Source organism: Lissotriton helveticus, chromosome 3_1, assembly GCF_964261635.1.
Source record: "Lissotriton helveticus chromosome 3_1, aLisHel1.1, whole genome shotgun sequence".
NCBI classification, from domain to species: Eukaryota; Metazoa; Chordata; class Amphibia; order Caudata; family Salamandridae; genus Lissotriton; species Lissotriton helveticus.
In genome coordinates this window covers 226,851,032-226,874,859 of record NC_136061.1, presented here as the reverse complement: position 1 = coordinate 226,874,859, position 23,828 = coordinate 226,851,032, and the positions used below count along the sequence as shown (strand labels likewise).

General features: G+C 47.2%; 1 protein-coding gene across 2 annotated transcripts in view; it reads right to left on the bottom strand.

The window, feature by feature from the left end:
- Nucleotides 1-23,828, bottom strand: part of LOC144822315 (uncharacterized) — a 528,873-nt gene that overhangs the window by 151,482 nt on the left and 353,563 nt on the right. Inside the window, exon 2 of one of the 2 annotated variants that reach the window (XM_078679672.1) lies at nucleotides 1,537-1,905. The gene's annotated coding sequence lies outside the window, so the exon portion shown is untranslated. Of the gene's footprint in view, nucleotides 1-1,536; nucleotides 1,906-23,828 lie in introns of those variants that run through there. The other variant, XM_078679677.1, reaches the window with a different exon arrangement.

Here is a 23,828-nt window from a genome sequence, read left to right as displayed (position 1 = left end):
TACTACTGTCCGGAGAGGATATTATATGTAAATAGATTTTTTTTTTTAAAATGCAGTCCTGCTTTATTTCTGCTTCAAAAAAAATCTTTTGTGTAGCAATCTGTTGTTTCTTTCCATAATGGTGAGTGAAGTGCTTTGATTGGGAATGATGCAAAAGTGCGCAGGAATCCAAGCTACACATTGAAAAGGTACTTCATTAAAAAAATGTTAAAACAATTTAAAAATGCCCATACTCTCCTAGGATGACACACTACCGAAATTAAGACCAATGCTCCTTCAGGAACTATTTTCTGCTATGCACGTATCTGCTAAGTATGTCCATGCCATGTGAGACTCCTGCAAGTTCTGCCTTTTTAGCTTGCAACGCATTGTATTCTGGGACTTGTGGTTTTACTTAAACCAGTGGAAGTATGTGCTTAAAATACCATCATAGAAAGTGTTGTATCCCAAAAAAATGGAATTAGCTATGGTTCTTTCACATGACATGGGCTTCTTTGGCTAAAAGAGACAAAGATCCTCATCCTTTGCCCAGATAACAATAGCGACTGTCCTGCTACTTCAATAAAAGCTTCAGTTCTGATCTAGCAGCTGCCTTATCAGTACTGCCCAACCATGCCATGCTGTGACTCTGCGGCAGCCGAAATCCGGGAGTCATTTGACTGCTGAGATCTGGGTTGGGTCCTCTCACGCCCTGTTACAGACTCGGTCGGGGTCCAAAAATGGGTGTAATTTATATTTGTACGTTTCCCTCGTCTTCATGCTTGATTTTGCTTGCAAGAAAGTGTCACTCATAGCCATTGAAATGTCACTCATAATTACAATGAAATTATAAAAATGTCACACATAGCAATCTGAAACCTTGGCAGCTATGTGATTAACTACATAGGTAAGAATGCATGGATGATGTAGTTGTGGTGTTTTGTGAGTTTTTATGACGGAACACTTTTGGTTACTACCGGACTACGTAGAGCTGTGACGTTGGTGCTAGAGCGGATTGCAATGAAAGCTTGGTTTAGAATGTTGAGTTCGCAGTTATACGCAGAAGAATAAAGATGTGTATTAATAAGCTCTGCATAGTCATTAGCGTGTCTCCAGGCTGGGGTAGACGTTACAACTGGTGACAAGGATGGAATAAGTTGCCCAAGAAAGGACTGCGCTCTTCAAGAGAGTTTGCTGTGGCCCAGGCAGACTGCTCGTGCGTGCCACGCGTGTCGCTGTCAACGTACTGAATCAAAGCTTCATGCATATGGAGTCACTTCGCAGCTTCAGCCATTGTGAAACAATTGAAGATTACGAAAACAGTGAGAATAATCTACACGCCATCGGCCTGGAGCCTGTTGGTCAGGCCTTACACAGAGGTACAGCGTTGCTACGCAAGATAGAATTGTACATTATTCGAGTGATACTGCTAAAGACGGTTATATACAGACACAGAAAAGAAGAGCTAAAGACTGCTCTAGTCAAATACTAACATAATACATAAAAGTGATGGCTGACAAAATAAGTAAGAAAAAGGCATATGACCTTTGTACTTACCAGAGACTCGATGAGTGAAGCTATATGACCTCAGCACAGGGCGAGGAGACCCAAGAAGAAGCATGAGGGTTGTGCTTATTGAGCTGTCTGATACCTGAAGTGGCCTCCCACCAAAGCTGCAAGTTGACGGCTCAGAACAACTCTAGAGGTCTCCAGAAAGTGAAGGGCTCCAATGGAAACCAAGAAGGAGGGCAGTGTACACGGGATTGTCGGCAATGATGATGAAGCTGGTCCCTCACGAAGGCTTCAGAAATAGAGCAAATGACTCTGGCTCTAATGGACAGCAAAATGTAACAGAAAGATCACCATCAACGTCAGCCACTCTCATTACTAGGTGCCATGGTACTGCCTTCTTCAAACCACCACCACCTTTCGATAAAGACAAAAAGCAGAACATTTGTGATAGATGAGCTGCTTGGTTAGAGACATTTTTCTTTTTTTGAAAACAGATTTTATTGACTGAAAACACATATCATGCAAAGCTCTGCCATCCAGAGACAACTGCCGTTATCAATTTACCCACAGCAGTCTCAGCCATTTTTAAAGTTGAATACATCTATAAAATAGAAGGAAACAGAGTAATGTAAACCCCCACGCCCCCTCCCTCCCTCCCTCCCATAGCCCACCCCCCCTTGCGCTGCTGCCAGCTCCACCTGCGACATTCGGATCGTATATAATACATGTCAGGTACACCAATGCGCTAACTATGATTTCATGTGGTTCAGCGTGTCAAAGAGTTGGAAGGACAATATCTTCAGGCGGCGGGTCCAGCTCCAGTCCTCGATAGTCCGCCCACCTTTTCCAAATTTTGAAGTGTTTTCGGGGTTGGTTAGAGACATTTGATGATTTCATTGACGCACTTCAAGAGACTGATAACAAAAAGATTATCAAGTATCTCAAAAATCTTGCTGGGGATGGTGTGAAAGAAGTTATAAATAAAAATTCACAAACTTATGAAGAAATCACATACCTTCAGGTTAGAGAAACGTTGAATCTCAAATTTAATCCAGTACAAAATGTTGATTACAAAAGATATATTTTCAGTCAAGAACGACAGAGTTGGTGAAACCATTGATGACCTTGAGGAGAGACTCAAGACGCTCCTCAAACAATGTAAGTTGAATGAATTCAATGAGGAAGAGGCTATGCGTCTTAGAGTTATAGTTGGATACATCTCAGATTAATTCAGACAATAAATGCTGAGAGAAACTCTTAGTCTGGAACAAAGGTTGATGGCTGACATGGAGGCACAGGTGCTCTGAGCGAATAAGTTATGAGCGCAAAAAATAAGTCAAAGCAAAAGACAGAAGGACACAAAATGCCTACACATAAAAAGAAGTTGTGTTTTAGATGTGGATTTTCGTTTCCACACAAAGGTAAATGCCCCGCCATTAGACAGATATGTACAGGCTGTGGGAAAGAGAACCATTTTGTGACAGTTTGTAAAGCGGTGGAAAAAGTAAGTGCGTCTCGGTGCAAAAACAAAATGGGCGCCAGAACCTTCCAGAAGCAATGTTCGACACACGCCCACATGGGCACGCAGGAACATCAGTTGAGTCAAATTTACACCAAACAAAGTCGATTGTTATCTAAATCATTGTTAAATTGTTAATCTGCCTCGACATCGAATGAAAGTGAAGAAGATGATTGTGTCATGTTGATGTCTACCTCAGAGAAATGTGTGCATGTTGGACTGGCTGCACGCGAGAAAAAATTTCAGTAGTATACAAGGCAACCTGCTAAAGCATCAAAGTCACATAAACATTGGCCAAAGATTACATTGAAAATAAATGGATGTTCGATATCTTTTATCATCGACAGTGGTGCCTCAATAAACCTAATGCCTGAAGAGAAACATAATAAAATGTCTCCATTACCACTCCTCACACCTTCGAAAAACAAATGTGTATACATGGGCTGCATCAACCCTATAAAAAGTCAAGGTTCATTTGTCATGAAGATGAAACACAAGAAAACCAATGTACAAGCACCTATCCATGTCCTTCATGGTACAGCGTTAAGTGTCTATCTACTACGCCTCAGCACAGCTGCTGATTTGGGACGAATTTCCATGAATTACAATATGAATGCTCATCATAAACTAGTAAGGTGATTCCCTTCATTGTTTCATGAGTTAGGAAAGCTTAAGACTATGAAAGTGAAATTGCATATTAATAAGGATGTTTGTCCTGTTGCTCAGAGACGTTGACAAATTGCTTTCCAATTACAAGTAACTGTTGAAAAAGAACTTGAATCGTTACTAAAGCATGACTTTATTGAGCGTTCTACTGGTCCGATGCCATGGGTTTCTCCCATAGTGATAGTGCCCAAAAAGGACAGTGAAAAATCTGTACGCATATACGTTGACATGCATCAGGCAAACAAGTCAACTGAAAGAGAACTACATCCAGGTCTACCTTTTGCTAACATGATAACTCAGTTAAACCAGCGGTGGCTCCTCCATTAGGGCACAGGGGCATTGCGCCACTCGCTGAGAGCCAGCAAATTAAAGCATGAAAAATAAAATGATAATTAAACAATTTTATCACCATTTAATTTTTCGCCCTGCAGGCTGCCAGCTAAGCCAACTGAGCGTCTAAGTCAGTCGCAGAGCGGAGCCATGCAGCAGGGAGGAGGAGTGGAGGGCACTGTAAGTGTGCATGCCGGTTTGGATAACTGTCTTAGGACGACCAAGCCAACATGCACACTTAGATTCAGCTTTCTGCCCCTCTGTAAACACAGCCTAATCCTCACCCTGCTCCACAGACTAGGCAAAGGGGTGGTCACCTGTACCTCAAGCCACGCCCCCTGGGTACCACTGCCAAGTTGCTCTGTTGTCCTCTTAATCCCACAGATGCTGGCCTTGGCTCAGAGGGATGTTGTTTCTTTATGACACATGCTGACTTTTGTGCCATTAATTATTATTATTATTTAAATGTATATTGCGCAACAGCTACCCACAAAGGGTTTCCCGGCGCAGACGAAAAGCCATAACAGGCAGCGCCTGGGAAAACTTATTTGTCAAATAGCCAGGTTTTAAGCATCTTGCGGAAGTTGGGGTAGCTTGCCTCAGTTCTAAGCATAATAGGGAGGGAATTCCAATAGGCGGCCCTAAATAAGTGAAGGATTTTCCTCCCATTCGTGCTAAGTTGAATTTGGGGACCACAAAGTTTCCTTGGGAGGCTGATCTTAGATTTCTGGCTGGGGTGTAGAGTTTGGCCAGAGTACAGAGGTAGTTCGGGGCCATTCCAGTTTTGATTTTGTGCATGTAAGTGAGTGTTTTAAATTTCACACGGTTTTCAATATTCAACCAGTGTAGTTTACGTCGGTGTGATGAGATGTGTTCAAATTTTGGAACTTTGCATAGAAGTCTAACTGCAGCATTTTGGGACATCTGAAGTCTATGAGTTATGGGTTTGTTTGAGCCTGCATACAGGACATTTCCATAGTCAAGCCGAGAGGTGATCAAGGCATTGACTACAGTTTTTCCATTTTTTTCCGGTAGCATCCAGCATATTTTCCTCAGCCATTTGATGATAGAAAAACATGTGGCTGCGACTTTTATTGATTTTGCGTTCACGCTCAGAGTCTCATCGAGAAGTACACCTAGGTTCTGTACTTGTAATGAGGGGGTGGGGAGATTGCCCATTTTGTCTGGCCAATGTTGTGCGCTCCAAAGGTCTTTCTGTTTCCCCAGTATCAGTACCTCTGTTTTATCTCCATTTAATTTTAGGAAGTTGGATTGCATCCAGGCTGCTCTATTAGTTAGTCCTGTCTTGAGTGTAGAGGTATCATTTGAGTTGGAGTTTTGTGCTGATAGGGAATACAGGATTTGTGAGTCAATTGTGTAGGAGTATATAGATAACCCGGATTTTTCAGCTAGCTCCGCTAAGGGTTTTACATAGAAATTGAACAATAGCGGCTTAAAATGGATCCCTGCGGAACGCCATGTGCAAAGGGGTATGTTTGGGAGCAAGCGTTCTGAGAAAAGACTTGAAACGTTCTGACTGAAAGGAAGGCCTGAATCCATTTAAGAGCTGTTCCGCCTATACCTATCTTGCTCAGTGTGTTAATGAGCACAGGGTGTGGTATGGTATTGAATGCGGCGCTCAAATCTAACAGAATGAGCGCCACAGTTTCTCCTCTGTCTAGGTGATGGCGGATTCCTTCCGTAACTCCTAAAAGAGTGGTTTCGGTAGAGAAACCCGCTCTAAATCCAGACTGTGAAGGGTGGAGTAAGTGGTGTGTTGTAACATATTGCGTCAAGTGTGCGTGAATGTGTTTCTCTAGAATTTTTGACAGAATAGGGAGTAATGATATGGGGGCGATAGTTTTTGGTTTCAGCCGTATCAGCATTAGGTTTTTTCAGTAGTGGGTGAATCATGGCGTGTTTCCATGTGGGAGGGATCACTGCCTCTTCCATTGATTTATTTAGAAGATGGGTTATGATTGATAACACAGAGTGCTACAAAAGAGAGCAAGAGAGACCTGCCATCTTGATACACACAGGTCCTGTACTAGGATCCTGACATATAAATCAAACTACGGAGCAGCCATCAAGAAAGAGAGATAACATAGGACCCAACAATCCAAAGAAATATTCATAAACATATTTTATTCGTATTGCTCAGTGTTTTTTATATATATGTATTCTTTTACAAAAATAGATAAAAACATATGCAGTATTAGTATTCTCAATATATTATCAAGCGGTCCCGCTACAATCCGTGGATATCTAAAAAGCTACCATCATCAAACATTCAAAGCAAACATTCAAATTGTCAATGATGTATACAGGTGGACTGAAAGATGTTAAAGGGACTGAACAGATGATACAAGATCCAGTAGCCCACACTAGCAACGCTACTGCATCTTGTATCATCTGTTGTGGAGGGTGCAGGGCGCTTCCTACTTCCGGGTTCCTTTGCCGGCGCAGGACAGGGATTGGTTAGAGGGGAGGGAGGCGGTGCTGAATGCTAGCGCGGCCCCTACAAAACTCTCAGATGCATAACACGCGCAGCGAGGACGCGCAGCGAACGCGCCGATCCCGCGCCGAAGACCCGCCAAAGACAAGCCCGTCTGTGCCCGTCCGTGCCACGACGGGCCAGGCGGAGGGTCATGTCCAACATCCTAGCAATATACAGGTACTGTCATCCGACCATCTAAAAGCCCTACGCCCAACACCAAATCACAACTGCATGTTGTTGGAAATCCCTGACTCAGGGAAAAATACCTGCCTCGCTTGTAGTTTTACAATATCATCTATTCAACCTTATCCTCCTCGTAGGAATAGACGCAGGAATCAAATAAAGCAATCCTTCCTCACTAACGACCCCTACCTGTTCTACAGCACAAACTGTCGCTCCCTGCCTATGCACAGGCTAGATATCTATGATTTGTTAACAGACAAAAACCCAAGCGCCCTGTTCCTTACGGAAACCTGGCTTCACACGGGGTCTGGCCCTGATGTAGCCATGGCTCTTCCTCCGAACTACGCGATCGTTAGGATGGACAGAGTTCGGAAAACTGGGGGCGGAATTGCAATTGTTTATAACAAAAAATACAAATGTTCTCTTGAGGAAACACTAATCCCTGATTGTGAGTCTGCCTTTTTTAAAATCTGCCTCAATCCCAATTTCACAATGTCTGGCATTCTTATATACAGACCGCCTGGAAACAGCAGTAAATGGGCAGCAGAATTGGCTAATCACATAGCCCCTTTCCTTCTGGCAGCCAAAAATTTCTCCATCATTGGAGATCTAAATCTTCATCTTGACGAGAAATCAAATTCGACATGTATCAATTTGCTGGAAGATCTCACAGCACTCAATATTCACCTACTTAACACAGGGCCCACCCACAGGGCAGGACATTTATTGGACCCTTTATTGTCCAATCTCCCCCAACTCATCTGGCTGGATACTATCCCCATCTGTTGGTCTGACCATTTTCTAATTAAGTTCAAGCTTGAGGCACTTAATGCTTCTACTGTTCAAGCCAAGGTGGTGCCCCCGTTAAAGAAAAACTGGAAATCCTTAGATGTCCCTAAACTCAATGCAGAACTCAGTAGGCATCCACCTAGCACTAATCAAACCATGGAATGTATTGCGATGGCCACACAACAATGGCTGACAAATGCAGCTGAGTCCTGCCTATCCATTCCTAATGTCAAAAAGAAATTACATCGCCCCCCGGCCCCTTGGTTCAATGAGTCACTAAAAGAAGGGAAAAAGAAATGTAAGGCCCTCGAAAGAGTGTGGCGGAAGGATTTTGATCCAATTAAAAAATCCTTATACCACACAGCTAGGAATCACTATCATACTGCATGCAAAAAAGCACGGGCCTCGTATGTAGCTAACACCATTTTGGGAGCTGCAAATAAAGCAAAAGTACTGTTTAACACTGTAAAAAACCTTGCTGGAGCACAAACTACTGCTCCATCACGCCCCTTGAATGAGAAACAGTGTCAGGAATTAGCTCAATTCTTCTCAGACAAAATCGACAAACTAATCATTGAGATAGATGGGAACAAATCTGACCCATCTGAAGAAGATGGTGAGCATACGCCGACTGTAACCCAGACCCTTCAAAAATGGCCTCCTATTACAACAGACACCCTTATAGCCATTATGAAAACAATCAAGTCTGGCTCTCCACAGGATCCCATTCCCATTAATATAATTAAAACACTGGATGTACCAGCCCTTGAAATTTTAGCTGACATTCTAAACTCATCTCTGGAGCTTGCCACAGTACCCTCTATATGGAAGCACGCTATTGTGACCCCATTGCTTAAAAAACCGACAGCAGACCCCGACATACTGGCCAACTATAGGCCTATTTCACTCCTACCTGCTTTCTCTAAATGTCTGGAGAGGCATGTGCATTCTGCCTTATCTCTCTTTGTAGAGGAAAATGCCCTTCTTCACCCCACCCAATCAGGTTTCCGCACAGGGTTCTCTACGGAAACCGCTCTACTGGGTATCTCTGAAACAATCAGGAAACTCCTCGATGATGGTCAGACGGTTGCGCTTGTTCTACTCGACCTAAGCGCAGCCTTCGATACCGTGTCGCATACAAAACTAATCACCCGGCTGGAAAAAAATGGAATCGGTGGAACTGCTCTGAAATGGATCAGATCCTTTTTGAGCCAGCGGACATTCCAAATAGCCTCGGCTGATGCATGCTCGGGACATTTCAAATCCCCACATGGAGTACCGCAGGGTTCCATCCTCAGCCCCCTCTTCTTCAATCTCTATCTTAGACCTTTGGCAGACCTTGTTGAAGAGGCAGGACTAACCTTTATGTCATATGCTGACGATTCTCAGATTGTCTTCTCACTATCTAAACCCCAGGCTTCATCTTCGTCTCCCTTAAGAGATGGCCTTCTGAAAGTCTTCAATTGGATGACAACTAACCAATTGAAACTAAATGGAGATAAAACGGAGATTCTCCTTCTGGGCAAACAGCCAGAGCTGTGGGGTACTCCACACTGGCCTGACCAGATGGGCAATCTTCCAACTCCAGTGACTCATGCTAGGAACTTGGGAGTAATACTGGACAATTCCTTGTCCATGAAGCACCAGGCCAACAAAGTAGTGGGCCTCTGCTTTACGATCATGAGGTGGCTCAGGAAGATCCTTTGGATGCTGCCTGTCCCCATGCAAAAAACAGTGGTCAACGCCTTAGTTACATCCCGGCTTGACTACGGGAACATCTTATATTTGGGTGCAAACAAGGCAGTCACAAAGAGGTTGCAGCTTGTTCAAAATGCGGCAGCCCGACTTCTCTGTGTTATACCCAAGAACAACAGCGTGTCTCCTTACCTACGTGAGCTGCACTGGCTAAGGGTTGAAAATCGTATCAGGTTCAAGGCGTTGAACTATATGTTCAAAATCAAAACTGGTACCGCACCCAAATACCTCCAAACACTGGCCTCTCCCTATATTCCAGAGAGAAATCTACGTTCAAAATCAGCTGAAAAATTTGGCGTACCTAGATTCAAACTGGCCAGGATGGGAGGAAGATCATTTGCTTACCTAGGCCCATCCATCTGGAACACCCTCCCTATCCATATTCGAAAGGAGCAAAGTCTCACCAGGTTCCGGAAAGAGATAAAGACCTGGTTGTTTGACCAGTGTCTTTAAAATATCCACTGCTGTTTTATCATCATTGTGTCTGTGTGCTTAGGCGCCGGGAAACCCTTTTTGGGTAGCTGTTTGCGCCATATAAGTTCAAAAAATAAATAAATAAATAAAAATTCAGTCTCTTTATCATCTTTCAGTCCACCTGTATACATCATTGACAATTTGGTTCCATCTGTTGTCCATCCATCGTGTGGCCATTATGTATGTGTGTGAATGAATGTAGAGACATGAATGTGAGATTTTAGGTACATGTTTACTTTGAATGTTTGATGATGGTTGCTTTTTAGCTTCTACGGATTGTAGTGGGACCACTTTCTTTCCAGGGTCTTACAATTAGTTTTCATTGTTTTTAGAGATTCGTCATGTATGTTTCTTTAATGTTTTATGGTTGGGAGGCAGATATTAATGGCTTCAGAAAGCCAGCTTTGTACTGTTGCAGCGAGAGGATCGGTTTTATGCTCTAAGGGAGGTTTATGGGCGTCAAGGTACTCATTCAATTTATTAAGGTCTAACTTTTCCCAGTTTTTCTGCGCTTCCTCCTTCCCATTAGAGTTAATTAAGATGTTCTTGTCAGGTAGACTGGTTAGTGTGAAATTTATCTGAAAGTGATCAGACCAGCTGGAAGGAAGCGTCGGGGCGCAAGTGATTGTATATAGTGATTGTATATAGATTAGAAAAGACAGGATATAAAAGATGCCCGGCTATGTGGGTTGTGGGCTATGTGGGTTGGGCTGGAGTTTAGTAGCTCAAGGTTAAGGGAGGCCATGTCCGAAATGAGTCTGCCACTGTTTATACAGGTCGAGTCTTCCAGATGGAGATTAATGTCACCTAATACTGTGAAATTAGCTGTGTTAGTGGCAAGAGGCGAGAGAGCTTCCATAAACGTGGGGATCCAGTTGGCGAGGTGTTGAGGGGGTCGATATACTAAAACTCCAGAGTAAGTAAAATTAGGGGAGAGAGTAAGCTTGAAAAATGCAGCTTCACATGCTGGAATGGGCAGTTGTTCTAGGTTACAGCTATAGATTTTTTTATGTATTACCGCAATTCCACCTCCCTTTCTTTTTATTCGATCCACTCTTGCTATCGCATAGTTAGAGGGTAAAGCTGCTGCGATATCTGGGCCAGAGCTCTCATGAAGCCAGGTGGCCCTGAGGAAAACCGCATCAGGTTGCTCATTGAACAATAGATCAAAGACGTTTGCTTTGTGTTTTGGAAGAGAGTGGCAGTTTATACTTGTCATAGTATAGGATTTCCTTTTGGGAATTGATTGCTTTCCGACGTAGGGTATATGTGTGTCATGATTAGGGGTAAAGTGGAAGCCACAGTGCACACAGGTAGTAAAATCCATGTTAACGAGGGCTCTAGAGCAGTTCGGCCTATGAGATGTATTAATGGCTTTCAGAAAGTCGGCGTCATATTGGTAAAATCCTGTCTTGGTTGCCTGTGTTTTTTTTTGTTTCCTTAATCATAGAGCCAGCGGTCTTGGCCCTAGGGACAGGCGCAGACGGGCTTGCCTTTGGCGCGCCGGTGGCGCGCCCACTGCACGTGTCCGCTGCGCGTTTCTTAGGGGCGTCCATTTTAACCCTCACTGTGTGCACAAACAACTAGCCCACTGCCCGCTCCGTTACCTCCAAGATGGCAGTCTATGGTATATAACCAACACTGACCTATGACCGCTTCCCAACGTTGGGATCTGATTCTTTCGCTTCTGATTCATGATTTCATTGTTTTGATGATCACCATATGAGCCACAAGCAGAATTAAGGAAATGTTTATAATTTAGATTATCTTCTTATATTCCACCTTAAACTCAGTGACTTCATAAAGAGTGCAGCTCACTGACTTCTTGGCACCGCTCGGACATTTGACAAAAGATCATCCCTGCTAAAATCGTGGCATTGGATGCTAAGAGGTTGAGTTTTATAATGTTGATCCTTTGTCAACAGTTTAACCTCCTGTTTCCTCTTTATCCTGGAATAGGGACAAGCCGCCGTCTCGTGGCATGTAAATGTAAATGTAGTGTACTTGTATAGCGCACAAATCGACCCCAGCTGGGGTATCTCGGCGCTTGTACAAATACCGCTGTGGAACCCTTCCTGGTTTTTTCCCTGTGAAGTGCCCACTCCTGGGCACCCCCAAGGTGAAGCCAGGCATCCTAGCGTTGTGGGGGCCGTAGTGGAGATCAAGCAAACTATTGCCCAGAGTTGCAGAGTGGGACCCATGATTAGAATAGGCACCGAGGCGAGAATTATCAGGTCCGAGGAAATTGAGCCCAAGACCCGCCGAGGCGGGAATTGAACCCTGGTCCCGGGCTAGACCTCTGCATCAGGGTCTGCCGCTCTAACCATTGACCATTACCAAGACTGGGTCTGGGCTCACTGGCAATAAGGACAAGCCTCACAATCAATAACTAAAAACCAAAAGGGGACCACTATTGCCTAACTACTTCAACTTGGATCATGGATGATCTCTCGAATTACTGAATCAAACAGTAACTCTCAGGAATTGATTTTTCCGGAATTAATCCAATAATTTTTATTAGTTTTACGTCAAAAACCATATGAATGAACAATTTTTTCTTATATAAATACAGACAAAACTTTTTGACTCCACGTCACATGTATAAAGACAGTTTCTTTCGACCTAACAACTTTCATTCAAACACTCATACACAACAGCACATCAATATATACACACACATAATTTCTGGAATTATACAACATTATTTACAATTTCGTTATTTGGAAAACATAGCATTGGAAAAAACAAATGAAAAGTTTTTGAATGATTGATATTCAATAGAATATTCCTAATGCTGAGTAGAGGGGGTCTACGCGTTTCGATAACCCCTTGGTGTGGGGAAATCTCATCAGGACCATGTGCCTGTAAATGAAAGACAAAAAAGAATCAACCGGGGGGAGAGAGCCAAACCTCTGACACTACAGTGTGGGGGGGGGAACCTAATCCTACCTCTTGGGTGCTCGATTTCTTCTTGCTTGGCGAAACTGTAATAAAAACAGAGCCTCTTTAGCCTCTAATTCAAAAAGGACTAACACACTTTTCAGTATCAGACTCGCACATGTACTCACATCTTTTTACGCATGCCGCGGTTTATCGAATTTGGTGGAAGTGGAGATCTGGAAAAACAAAGGGGCTTGTAAGAGCACGTTGGTGCATTTCGGGCTCCTGCAGCTAATTTAGATGGAAGGAGAACGGCTTACTTGCTTGGGGCGTGTGTGTCGTCCGATTGATGTTTTCGGGCTTCACGGCGGTTCTTCGCGCTTTTGCTTGCTGCAATTAAAGGGGAGACTGGTGTCAGGTCTCTATCTATTTTGGACCCACAGGGTATGCCTCGCGCTCTTATGCTGTCATGGCAGTTGCATTTACCTTAATAATTCTCTCGTGCTGAGTTGATCAGGGGGTCCACGCTATTCAGCCTCTGTCAGTAGGTACAGGGGCCGGCACCAACTGGTCGGTGTTGCTCTTCTCGCGTATCTCGGTTTTACTCACTTCCTGGTTACAAGGATTATGGGAGTTGTAGTTTGATTGGCGGTCGTCATGGAGACGGTGTGTTTAAACAGGGATAAAGTTGAATTGAACCTCATGCCGCCGACCTCCGAGTCTATGACGGGGACAATCGGGAATGTTTCATATTCCTTTCAGTGTCTGCTATATTGCGTCAAGGGTATTTACAAGCGGTAGATTTCAGAAAGTTCATTCAAACCGTTTGTGGCCGTATTAAACTTAACGATTAGCATGGCTTCATGGCGTGATAGCTTTTCTTCAATATCACCACCTCTGGAATCTTTCTCAATTTTGGCAATCACTGTCCACTTTAAGTCCTCTAGCGTGTGCTCATTATTTTTCCAATGGTTCACTAGTGGAGCAGTCGTCACATTCTTTTTTATTCGTGATTTATGTTGTGTGATTCGACATCTCACCTCCTGGCTCGTTTTGCCGATGTACAGTTTGTCGCAAGGGCATCTTATGCCATATATGACGTATCTTGACTTACAATTCGTAAATTTTTCATGTTTCCAGAATTGTTCTTTATGTTTAAACAGGTTCCCTTCCTCCGTGCTTGCACAACAAATGCAAGACCCACATTTGTGATGGCCTTGGATTGGTGGCAATCCTAGCATTGTGCCAATTGTCGATGTTTTCTTTTTTATCGCTGCTCGAACCAAGTGATTAGAAATACTTTGATCTTTTTTGAAAGCAAAAAGTGGCTTCTCTTTCAGTGTTTCATCGATGTTTTCCACCAAATGCCAGTTTTGTAGAATGGTCTTTTTGAAAAGGTTTGAATTCGAGCAGAACGTAGACACACATACTATTCTATTAAGAGTTGGTTTTTCTTTTTTGACTAGAAGCGTGTCTCGGGGAATCCACCACACTCTCTTAATTGTTCTTCTTAATAGTTTTTTGGGGTAGCCTCTTAAAGCTAAATTGTCCGTCAGATTATTAGCGTGGAACATGTATTCGTCTTTGAATTGGCAGTTTCTTTTAATCCGGAGGTACTGTCCAAATGGGAGGTTTTCCTTTAAGTTGCGTGGGTGGTTGCTTTTAAAATGTAAAGCCTTATTTCTATCTGTCTGTTTCTTATATAGTGTGGTAACCAAGCCAACATCTGTTGGATACACCTCGACATCGAGGAATGGCATTCTCACTTTTGAAAAGCTCATGCTGAATAATAGCATAACATTTTAAAAGCAACCACCCACGCAACTTAAAGGAAAACCTCCCATTTGGACAGTACCTCCGGATTAAAAGAAACTGCCAATTCAAAGACGAATACATGTTCCACGCTAATAATCTGACGGACAATTTAGCTTTAAGAGGCTACCCCAAAAAACTATTAAGAAGAACAATGAAGAGAGTGTGGTGGATTCCCCGAGACACGCTTCTAGTCAAAAAAGAAAAACCAACTCTTAATAGAATAGTATGTGTGTCTACGTTCTGCTCGAATTCAAACCTTTTCAAAAAGACCATTCTACAAAACTGGCATTTGGTGGAAAACATCGATGAAACACTGAAAGAGAAGCCACTTTTTGCTTTCAAAAAAGATCAAAGTATTTCTAATCACTTGGTTCGAGCAGCGATAAAAAAGAAAACATCGACAATTGGCACAATGCTAGGATTGCCACCAATCCAAGGCCATCACAAATGTGGGTCTTGCATTTGTTGTGCAAGCACGGAGGAAGGGAACCTGTTTAAACATAAAGAACAATTCTGGAAACATGAAAAATTTACGAGTTGTAAGTCAAGATACGTCATATATGGCATAAGATGCCCTTGCGACAAACTGTACATCGGCAAAACGAGCCAGGAGGTGAGATGTCGAATCACACAACATAAATCACGAATAAAAAAGAATGTGACGACTGCTCCACTAGTGAACCATTGGAAAAATAATGAGCACACGCTAGAGGACTTAAAGTGGACAGTGATTGCCAAAATTGAGAAAGATTCCAGAGGTGGTGATATTGAAGAAAAGCTATCACGCCATGAAGCCATGCTAATCGTTAAGTTTAATACGGCCACAAACGGTTTGAATGAACTTTCTGAAATCTACCGCTTGTAAATACCCTTGACGCAATATAGCAGACACTGAAAGGAATATGAAACATTCCCGATTGTCCCCGTCATAGACTCGGAGGTCGGCGGCATGAGGTTCAATTCAACTTTATCCCTGTTTAAACACACCGTCTCCATGACGACCGCCAATCAAACTACAACTCCCATAATCCTTGTAACCAGGAAGTGAGTAAAACCGAGATACGCGAGAAGAGCAACACCGACCAGTTGGTGCCGGCCCCTGTACCTACTGACAGAGGCTGAATAGCGTGGACCCCCTGATCAACTCAGCGCGAGAGAATTATTAAGGTAAATGCAACTGCCATGACAGCATAAGAGCGTGAGGCATACCCTGTGGGTCCAAAATAGATAGAGACCTGACACCAGTCTCCCCTTTAATTGCAGCAAGCAAAAGCGCGAAGAACCGCCGTGAAGCCCGAAAACATCAATCGGACGACACACACGCCCCAAGCAAGTAAGCCGTTCTCTTTCCATCTAAATTAGCTGCAGGAGCCCGAAATGCACCAACGTGCTCTTACAAGCCCCTTTGTTTTTCCAGATCTCCACTTCCACCAAATTCGATAAACCGCGGCATGCGTAAAAAGATGTGAGTATTCACGTGCGAGTCTGATACTGAAAAGAGTTAGTCCTTTTTGAATTAGAGGCTAAAGAGGCTCTGTTTTTATTACAGTTTCGCCAAGCAAGAAGAAATCGAGCACCCAAGAGGTAGGATTAGGTTCCCCCCCCCCACACTGTAGTGTCAGAGGTTTGGCTCTCTCCCCCCGGTTGATTCATTTTTGTCCTTCATTTACAGGCACATGGTCCTGATGAGATTTCCCCACACCAAGGGGTTATCGAAACGCGTAGACCCCCTCTACTCAGCATTAGGAATATTCTATTGAATATCAATCATTCAAAAACTTTTCATTTGTTTTTTCCAATGCTATGTTTTCCAAATAACGAAATTGTAAATAATGTTGTATAATTCCAGAAATTATGTGTGTGTATATATTGATGTGCTGTTGTGTATGAGTGTTTGAATGAAAGTTCTTAGGTCGAAAGAAACTGTCTTTATACATGTGACGTGGAGTCAAAAAGTTTTGTCTGTATTTATATAAGAAAAAATTGTTCATTCATATGGTTTTTGACGTAAAACTAATAAAAATTATTGGATTGGGGGCGTGGCCAAGATGGCGTCGGAGTAAGACGCACTTCTGAGTCGCTCCGGCGCCCGATTTTCTTAGCATTGAGTAGCGGTACCAGCGGGACCTAGAGCCGCTCTGCAACGTTCACGGAGGTCGGCGGTGTTGAGCTGAGGGGTCCGGTGCTCTCATCACGTCCCGGAGCGGCCATACGGCGCCACCCGGTGTCCTTCCGGGCCCGGCCCATTGAGCACCGGCCTGGAGTAGAAGCGAGGCCGCCGGAGAGTGCAGCGGCTCGGCGTCGACTGGGCGGGGCTTCGCGGAGCGGCGGCCCCTTCCTTCGGGCTACACAAGCGGAGCCCGCCCGGGTCCACCCATAGTGGCCCCCGCCGAGCAGAGGCCGACGGAGCTGCAGTGTGACCCGAGGCGACCAGGAGCCCACCCTGTGCCTCGAGTGCCGGAGCGCGGCTGCCCCGGTGGGGCCGTGCGGGGGAGGGGCGGACTACCGATGCCCGCCCGGATCACCCGTAATCAGCGGAACCGCATCGGAGCCCACCCGAGTGGAAGGTGACGGCCTGTGGACCGGTGGAGAGCCCGACCAGCGGCCCCCAGTAGCGCAGGACCAGCGGAGCCCACCCGAGGCCTGCGGATGATACCTGCGACGTGCGGTGATCTGCCGAGCACTGTGGCTTAGTGCGGACCCTACCCGCCAAACGAGGACATTGCTCTGCCTGTGACGGCGTCGGACCCTGGAGTTGTAGTGGCGCGCAGGGCCGACTTACCCTATTACCGGCTGCCGCTGCACAGTGCGGACTGGGGAAGAGGAGTGTGCGGGGGCCTGACACAGCAGCGAGCTCCTCGAGGTGTGCAGGTGAGCTTGGGCCGACTGGAGAGACCCTGCACCTTGGTGCCCGGGCGTCATCGGGCGTACTTGCGGCCTAGGGTGTTTCCTCTATCCTTGGCCTTACGAGGCCGCGCGGGGGGGCCCCCCGGGCACTGCGCTGCCTGTGATCTGGGACTATCTGGGACTATCGGTGTGTGCGGAGCATCTGGGATTCGCCTTTACCGTGGAACCTTGCGCGGCCTATCTCCCGACGGCCTAGTGTCCGGGGCTCTGCCACGATGTCGAACTTGCCACGCAAAGGGAGGACAGTGAAAGAAGGGGCCTCGAAGGGATCGCAACCGCCGAACTCCCCTGGAGCGAGTGGCTCGACCAGACAATCAGACGATGAGGCACCAGCCACCAAGGCCTTCATGGCGGAACTCTTTGCCTCGATCAAGGAGGACATTTCTGAGCTCCGTGCTCAGTTGGCGTCGGACCTGCGTGAGGTCCGGAGAGATGTGGACGGCATTGGAGAGCGGGTGGCCGTGCTAGAGGATCATGACTTAACTATGGCAAACGACGTTCACCAGTTACAGCAGGATGTTCTTCGCCTTGCGGATCAAAACCTGAACTTGCAGGCATATGCCGAGGACCTGGAGAATCGCTCCAGAAGGAACAACATCCGTGTCAGAGCGGTCCCCTGGGATGGCGAGGCTGGTGACCTGAGGGGGTATGTACATGCCCTCTTCCTCCAGGTGCTGGACGAGGAAGATGTGCGGGAAATTAAGTTGGATCGAGTGCACAGAGTTGGCCTACCCAGGCGGGGCGGCCCCCCCCGGACATTCTTGTGTGTGTCCACGACTTTCAGATTAAAGAACGCATCCTCCGGAACGCCAGGGCCCTCGGTTCCCTAAGCTTCCGAGACCATCAGCCTCAGCTCTTCCAGGACTTGGCGGCATCCACACTGCAAAAGTGGAGGGACTTCCGGCCTGTGACTGCCTATTTGAGGGAACAGGGCGTCTCCTACTCCTGGGGTCACCCTTTTAGGATTATCTTCCGCTGGCAGAACAGGTTGGTGCAGCTCCGCTCTCTGAAAGCCGCAAGGGACCTGTTGGGTCTGGAGGAAGATTCGGCTTCGCAGGCGACACAGTCCTCCTCTTCGCGGCGCCGACGCCGCTCTTCATCCTGGCACCGAGTTGGAGCTTCCCCAGAACGGCTGAGACCGGATCATTCTGTTAGCCTCCTGGAGAGGGGAGCGGCGGTGAAGTCGGTGGCCTCGGCCACTCTTGCGGACTCTCAGCGGTCCTCTGGTGCGGCGTGATCCCTGCCTTCTTTGATGTTCGGGCGCCGGAGCGCCTCTGTCCCTGCCCTGGGGTACTATGGTACTTTTGGAGAAGACACCCCGGGCCTTGGCCCTGGGGGCCCTTGTTCTGGAGCCCCCACCCCGATACCAGTCTGATTTGGACCCTGTGCCCTGTGGCCCATTGGAACTGCCGAACCTTTGTTTCAGGTTATGGGCCTGGTGCTCTCTGTTTTTTGTGTTGGGGTTGTTTCCGGGGGGCGGGTTGGTTGGTGCTCTGCAAGTAGTTGTAATGGCAGTGCGCTTTGGGTTGAGAGGGGTGTTGGGGGGGGGTGGTGGTGGCGACCTTGAGTGTTGACTGTATGATGATGGTGACTTCAACGGTGTTTGCTCCCGCGGCTCTTGTTTTGATCTGCCTGATAGCTCCCTCAGCTCTTATTCTTCTTGGAGGAGTGTCCGTCCTGGGTGGTTCGAGGAGTAGGCGGGCGGCCCCCTTCCTATGGTTAGGGCTGGAGTCTTGCCCCTGGTTCCCCTTGCTTGATTGTCCTCGATGGTCTTGGGCTCCACAGTGTGGCGAAGGGTTCCCTGGGCTGAGTGACTTTCTAGAGTGTGCATGGCATGGGATTTCAATTTACCATTATGCCTGTTAGCATAGGCACTTGGAATGTCAAAGGCCTTAACTCCCCGCAAAAGCGACAGAAGCTTTGGAAGTACATTTTGGACCATCATTTGGATGTGGTTGCTCTCCAAGAAACCCACTTAGCTAGGAGGGACGAACTGAGACTCCGTCATAGACAGTTCCCTCTTATCTATAGGGCTTCCGCGACCACGAAGCATAGAGGGGTGGCCCTTCTCTTCCGGGCTTCCCTACATTTTCAACCTGTGGGGGTGAGTGCTGATAGGGAGGGCCGCTGGCTTATGGTGAAGGGGATGTTACATGGCCGCCTCTGTACTTTTGCAGTGCTATATGCTCCAAATACAGGCCAGAATGGCTTTTTGCAAGGTTTGCTGGACAAGGTTGGGGACTTTGTGGAGGGGCATTTGTTTTTGCTGGGTGACTTCAATATGGTGTGGGACAGGGACTGGGATAGCTCTGGTGCGCGTAGAGCGGACACTGGCGTTTTCACGGAGGGAACTAAATGCCAGGTGAGTGATCTGGGGCTCATAGACAGCTGGCGCTTTATTCATACGCAGGCTAGGGACTACACCTTCTTTTCTAGCGTTCATCGCTCGTACTCCCGCATTGACTATATCTTGGTTAGTCAGGCTCTCCGGGGGGATATACGACTGTCTGCTGTCTTCCCACTCTCAGTGTCCGACCATAGCCTGGTGGTTCTGGGGCTACATTGGACCGCTGGGGGGGACGGTTGGCGTAAGTGGTACTTTCCGGCCGCTCTTGTCAGAGACGAGCTGTCTTGTAAGGCCCTGCGCAAGGCTATTGGCAAATTCTTTCTCCTCAATCCTCCTTCGGATACCTCGGTATATAACACGTGGGACGCGTGCAAGGCCTCCTTGAGGGGCACGTGCCTTGCTCTTAACGCGAACCTGAACAAGCTGAGACGCGAGGAGCGGGAGGCCCTCGAATCGGAACTTGCCACCCTGGAACAGGCCCATAAGGCGACCCTTCCAGGGTGACTCTGCGCCCCCTGACGGCAGTGCGAGGGAAGCTGAGGGCCCATTATAACAACAGGGCGGAGTTTACTCTTTTGCGTCTGCGACGTGCCTCCTACTCCCAAGGCAACAAAATTGGGCGCCATCTTGCACGGCAACTTCGTGACAAACGCGAGCGAGATTATATAGGGGGTATACGTGACCACGCGGGCTCTGTTCAACATAGGGACGCGGACAAGGCAGCCGTCTTTGGGCGCTTCTACTCGGAACTTTACGCGGGTGATGCTCTCGATCCGGAGGCTCAATCCGAGTTTCTGGAGTGTTTGCCTCTTCCGAAAGTCTCTACGGAGTGGAACGACTTGCTGTCCTCCCCCTTCACACGAGAGGAGGTACTGGATGCCATCAAAGGTCTGAAGCTGCATAAGGCCCCTGGGCCTGACGGCTACACGGCCCTCTTCTACAAGACGTTCGCGGCTGACGTTTGCGACTATTTAGTCTCTCTCTTCAATGCCATGGCGACTGATGGTAGGACCGCGGACTCTATGGCCGAGGCGTTGATTACTGTTATCCCCAAGCCAGGGAAAGATCCCACTTCTTGTACATCTTATCGCCCAATAGCGCTTCTCAATCTTGACGCTAAATTGTACTCCTCCATATTGGCGGGCAGACTGCAGGACCTGATGCCTGCCCTGATCCACCCTGATCAATCTGGGTTCATTAAGGGTAGGCAGACTCACGATAATCTGCGCCGCGTTGTCCACCTCATTGAAAAAGCGGAGCGGTTCCGCGTGCCTGCGGTATTGATCGGACTTGACACGGAGAAGGCCTTCGATCGTGTCGATTGGGGGTTTTTACACAAGACTCTGGTGGCCTTTGGGTTTTCGCCCCACTTCGTGAGAATGATCGAAGCTAACTACAGTAGCCCTACTTCCCGAGTGTTGGTCAACGGCCATAGATCGGAAGCTTCCGCCACTCCAGAGGGACTCGCCAGGGATGTCCCCTCTCGCCTCTCCTCTTCGCTCTTAGCATAGAGCCGTTGGCGTTGGCGGTGCGGGAGAATGAGCGGATTCTGGGGCTTCCTTTTGCGGGAGAGCAGCATAAGATCTCGCTCTTTGCCGACGATATCTTGTTGTCCGTTCGTGACCCAGCATTGTCATTCCCCTTTGTTCACTCGGTACTCTCCGCCTATGAGGGTGTTGCAGGATTTCGGGTTAATCTTGATAAGTCCTACCTCTTGAATTTGACCCTGTCTCCGGAGGAGGCACAGCGGATCCGGTCGCTTACCCCGCTTCCATGGGCGTCTTCATCCTTGCTCTATCTGGGAGTGCGGCTGACTCCCACCATAGGTGCCCTGTTCCAAGCTAACTTCCCATCCATCCTGTCTTCGACTCGGGCTGAACTGGAGCGATGGAAGCCCAAATTTATTTCATGGCTGGGCAGGATTCATGCACTCAAAATGGTTCTCCTCCCCAAGCTCTTATATCTGTTTCAGGCGTTACCCATCCCGATAGGGCTGGACTTCTTTCGCCGATTGAAGTCCATGATGCTGAAATTTGTTTGGCAGGGTGGCCGAGCGCGACTTCCGTTTGTGGTTCTTCGACGCCCGCGATTGGAGGGTGGAGTGGGCTTTCCAGATATGCATCTGTATTACAAAGCTGCCCAATTGAGAATTTTGGTGGAGTGGTCCCAACAGCTTTCGGAGAAACATTGGCTCCATATGGACCGGAGTGTCGCGGGTCGCTCCATCTGGGATTTGGCCTGGAAGCCCAAGATGGACCGACCAAGAAATGCGTACATTAGCACCCCCACGAGCACGGTTTTGAAGGTTTGGGATACGATAAGCGGCGATGACCGTTGGACCACATTCCCATCACCATTCACCCCAATCCATTTTAACCCGGCCTTCCCCCCTGCTCTGTCGGAGGGTCCGTTTGAGACTTGGAGGGAGGGTGGCTGCAGGGCCCTCACCCACCTATTCCATGGCACCGCTCCCCTCACTTTCCACAACTGTATGAGGGACTATGGAGTTCTACCAACGGAGCGCTATAGACATCTCCAGCTCCTGCACTGGGCGACGTCGCCTGCAGTTGTGGACGCCGCCACCAGACCTCTGACGAAATTTGAGTCCTTTCTTCTTCGCACTTCCACCATGAGAGGGGCGATCTCTTTTCTGTATAGATTACTCTTGGATACTACTGTGTCCCCGCGGCCGCGCTATCAGGAACACTGGGAGTCCGCCCTGGGGAGGGACATCTCCGTCACCGAGTGGCAGGGATTATGGCGGGATGTAACGGCACATAACCACTCAACTGACCTCAGGGAGGCCCACATGAAACTCATCTTTGACTGGTACTTATATCCGTCTAAACTACACCGCATATTTCCAACTACCTCAGATAGATGCTGGCGGGGTTGTGGGATGCTGGGAGACTTTAGCCATATATGGTGGGACTGTCCCACCATTCGGCCGTTCTGGGCCGAGATCCTCTCCCATTTGAAGGATATTCTGGGCTATCCGATCCCTGATTCCATGGCCTTTGTCCTATTGGGCCTAAGAGATCCGATGCTTGAACACCAAACTAGGGCGGATAAGCGTGTCATGTGGTTGTGTTTGGGTGCGGCTAAGATGACTTTGGCAGCTGCTTGGAAGTCCCCATCTACCCCGGCTGTTTCCCTGTGGCATGCCCGGTTATGGCGTTTGTTGAGCATGGAACGTCTATCTGACATATTCCGGGGGAACTTTAAGAATTTTATGTGCAATTGGGGCCCACTCGTGAGATTTCTGTCCCGAGGCCTGCCTTCGGCGGTCTGCCCATCAGCGCTGAGGTCCCTACATCTCTTTCAAATTTGAGCACTTAAGGGTGGTCATCCGTGCATTGCGGGAGTCACTGTGTTGGTCTGTGAGCTTGACTGTCGCCACCACTGGGGGGGAGGGTGTGAGGGGTGGTTGTGGGAGGGGGGGTAGTTGGGGTAGTTAATTTTGGGTTCATTCTCCTGTTACGACTTGCCTGGCTCTGGGGTTGGTCATTGGACCTCGGCTGAGGTTGGGGCTGCCTTTATTAATCACGACCACTGCATCCACGGCTGGGGCACCGGGACTGATCTGAACGCTGTGCTGGGCGGCCTTCTGGCCCGAACCCTGTTGCTTTGCCTGGCTGCTGACATCTTGTGGTGGACTTGGAGTTCTACTGCCCCCCCCTTTGCGAATGCTTACCTCCCCGAATTTTTTGCTCCCCCTGTGTGGGGATTTGTGGTGATATGTCGCCTGTTTTTCCTTTCCTCTTTCTTCTCCTCTTGCTCTATTTCCCTTCCCCCTTTCCGATTCACTTGCATATTACAAAATAAAAATGTAAAAAAAAAAAAAATATTGGATTAATTCCGGAAAAATCAATTCCTGAGAGTTACTGTTTGATTCAGTAATTCGAGAGATCATCCATGATCCAAGTTGAAGTAGTTAGGCAATAGTGGTCCCCTTTTGGTTTTTAGCTCTAACCATTGAGCCACACTTCTCCACAATGGCATGGCACCCACCCACAGCAGAAAAGTCTTTCATTATTTCTTCTCTTCAAATAACCTTCTGTAAATTGTGAAACAAAATATAAAGCAGCCTTTTCATGAGGTTTGCGTGGCATTTTAATTCCGCATTGCCAAGTTCTAGATTTTTTGTCCTTCTCACAACCTCACACCCACAAAGA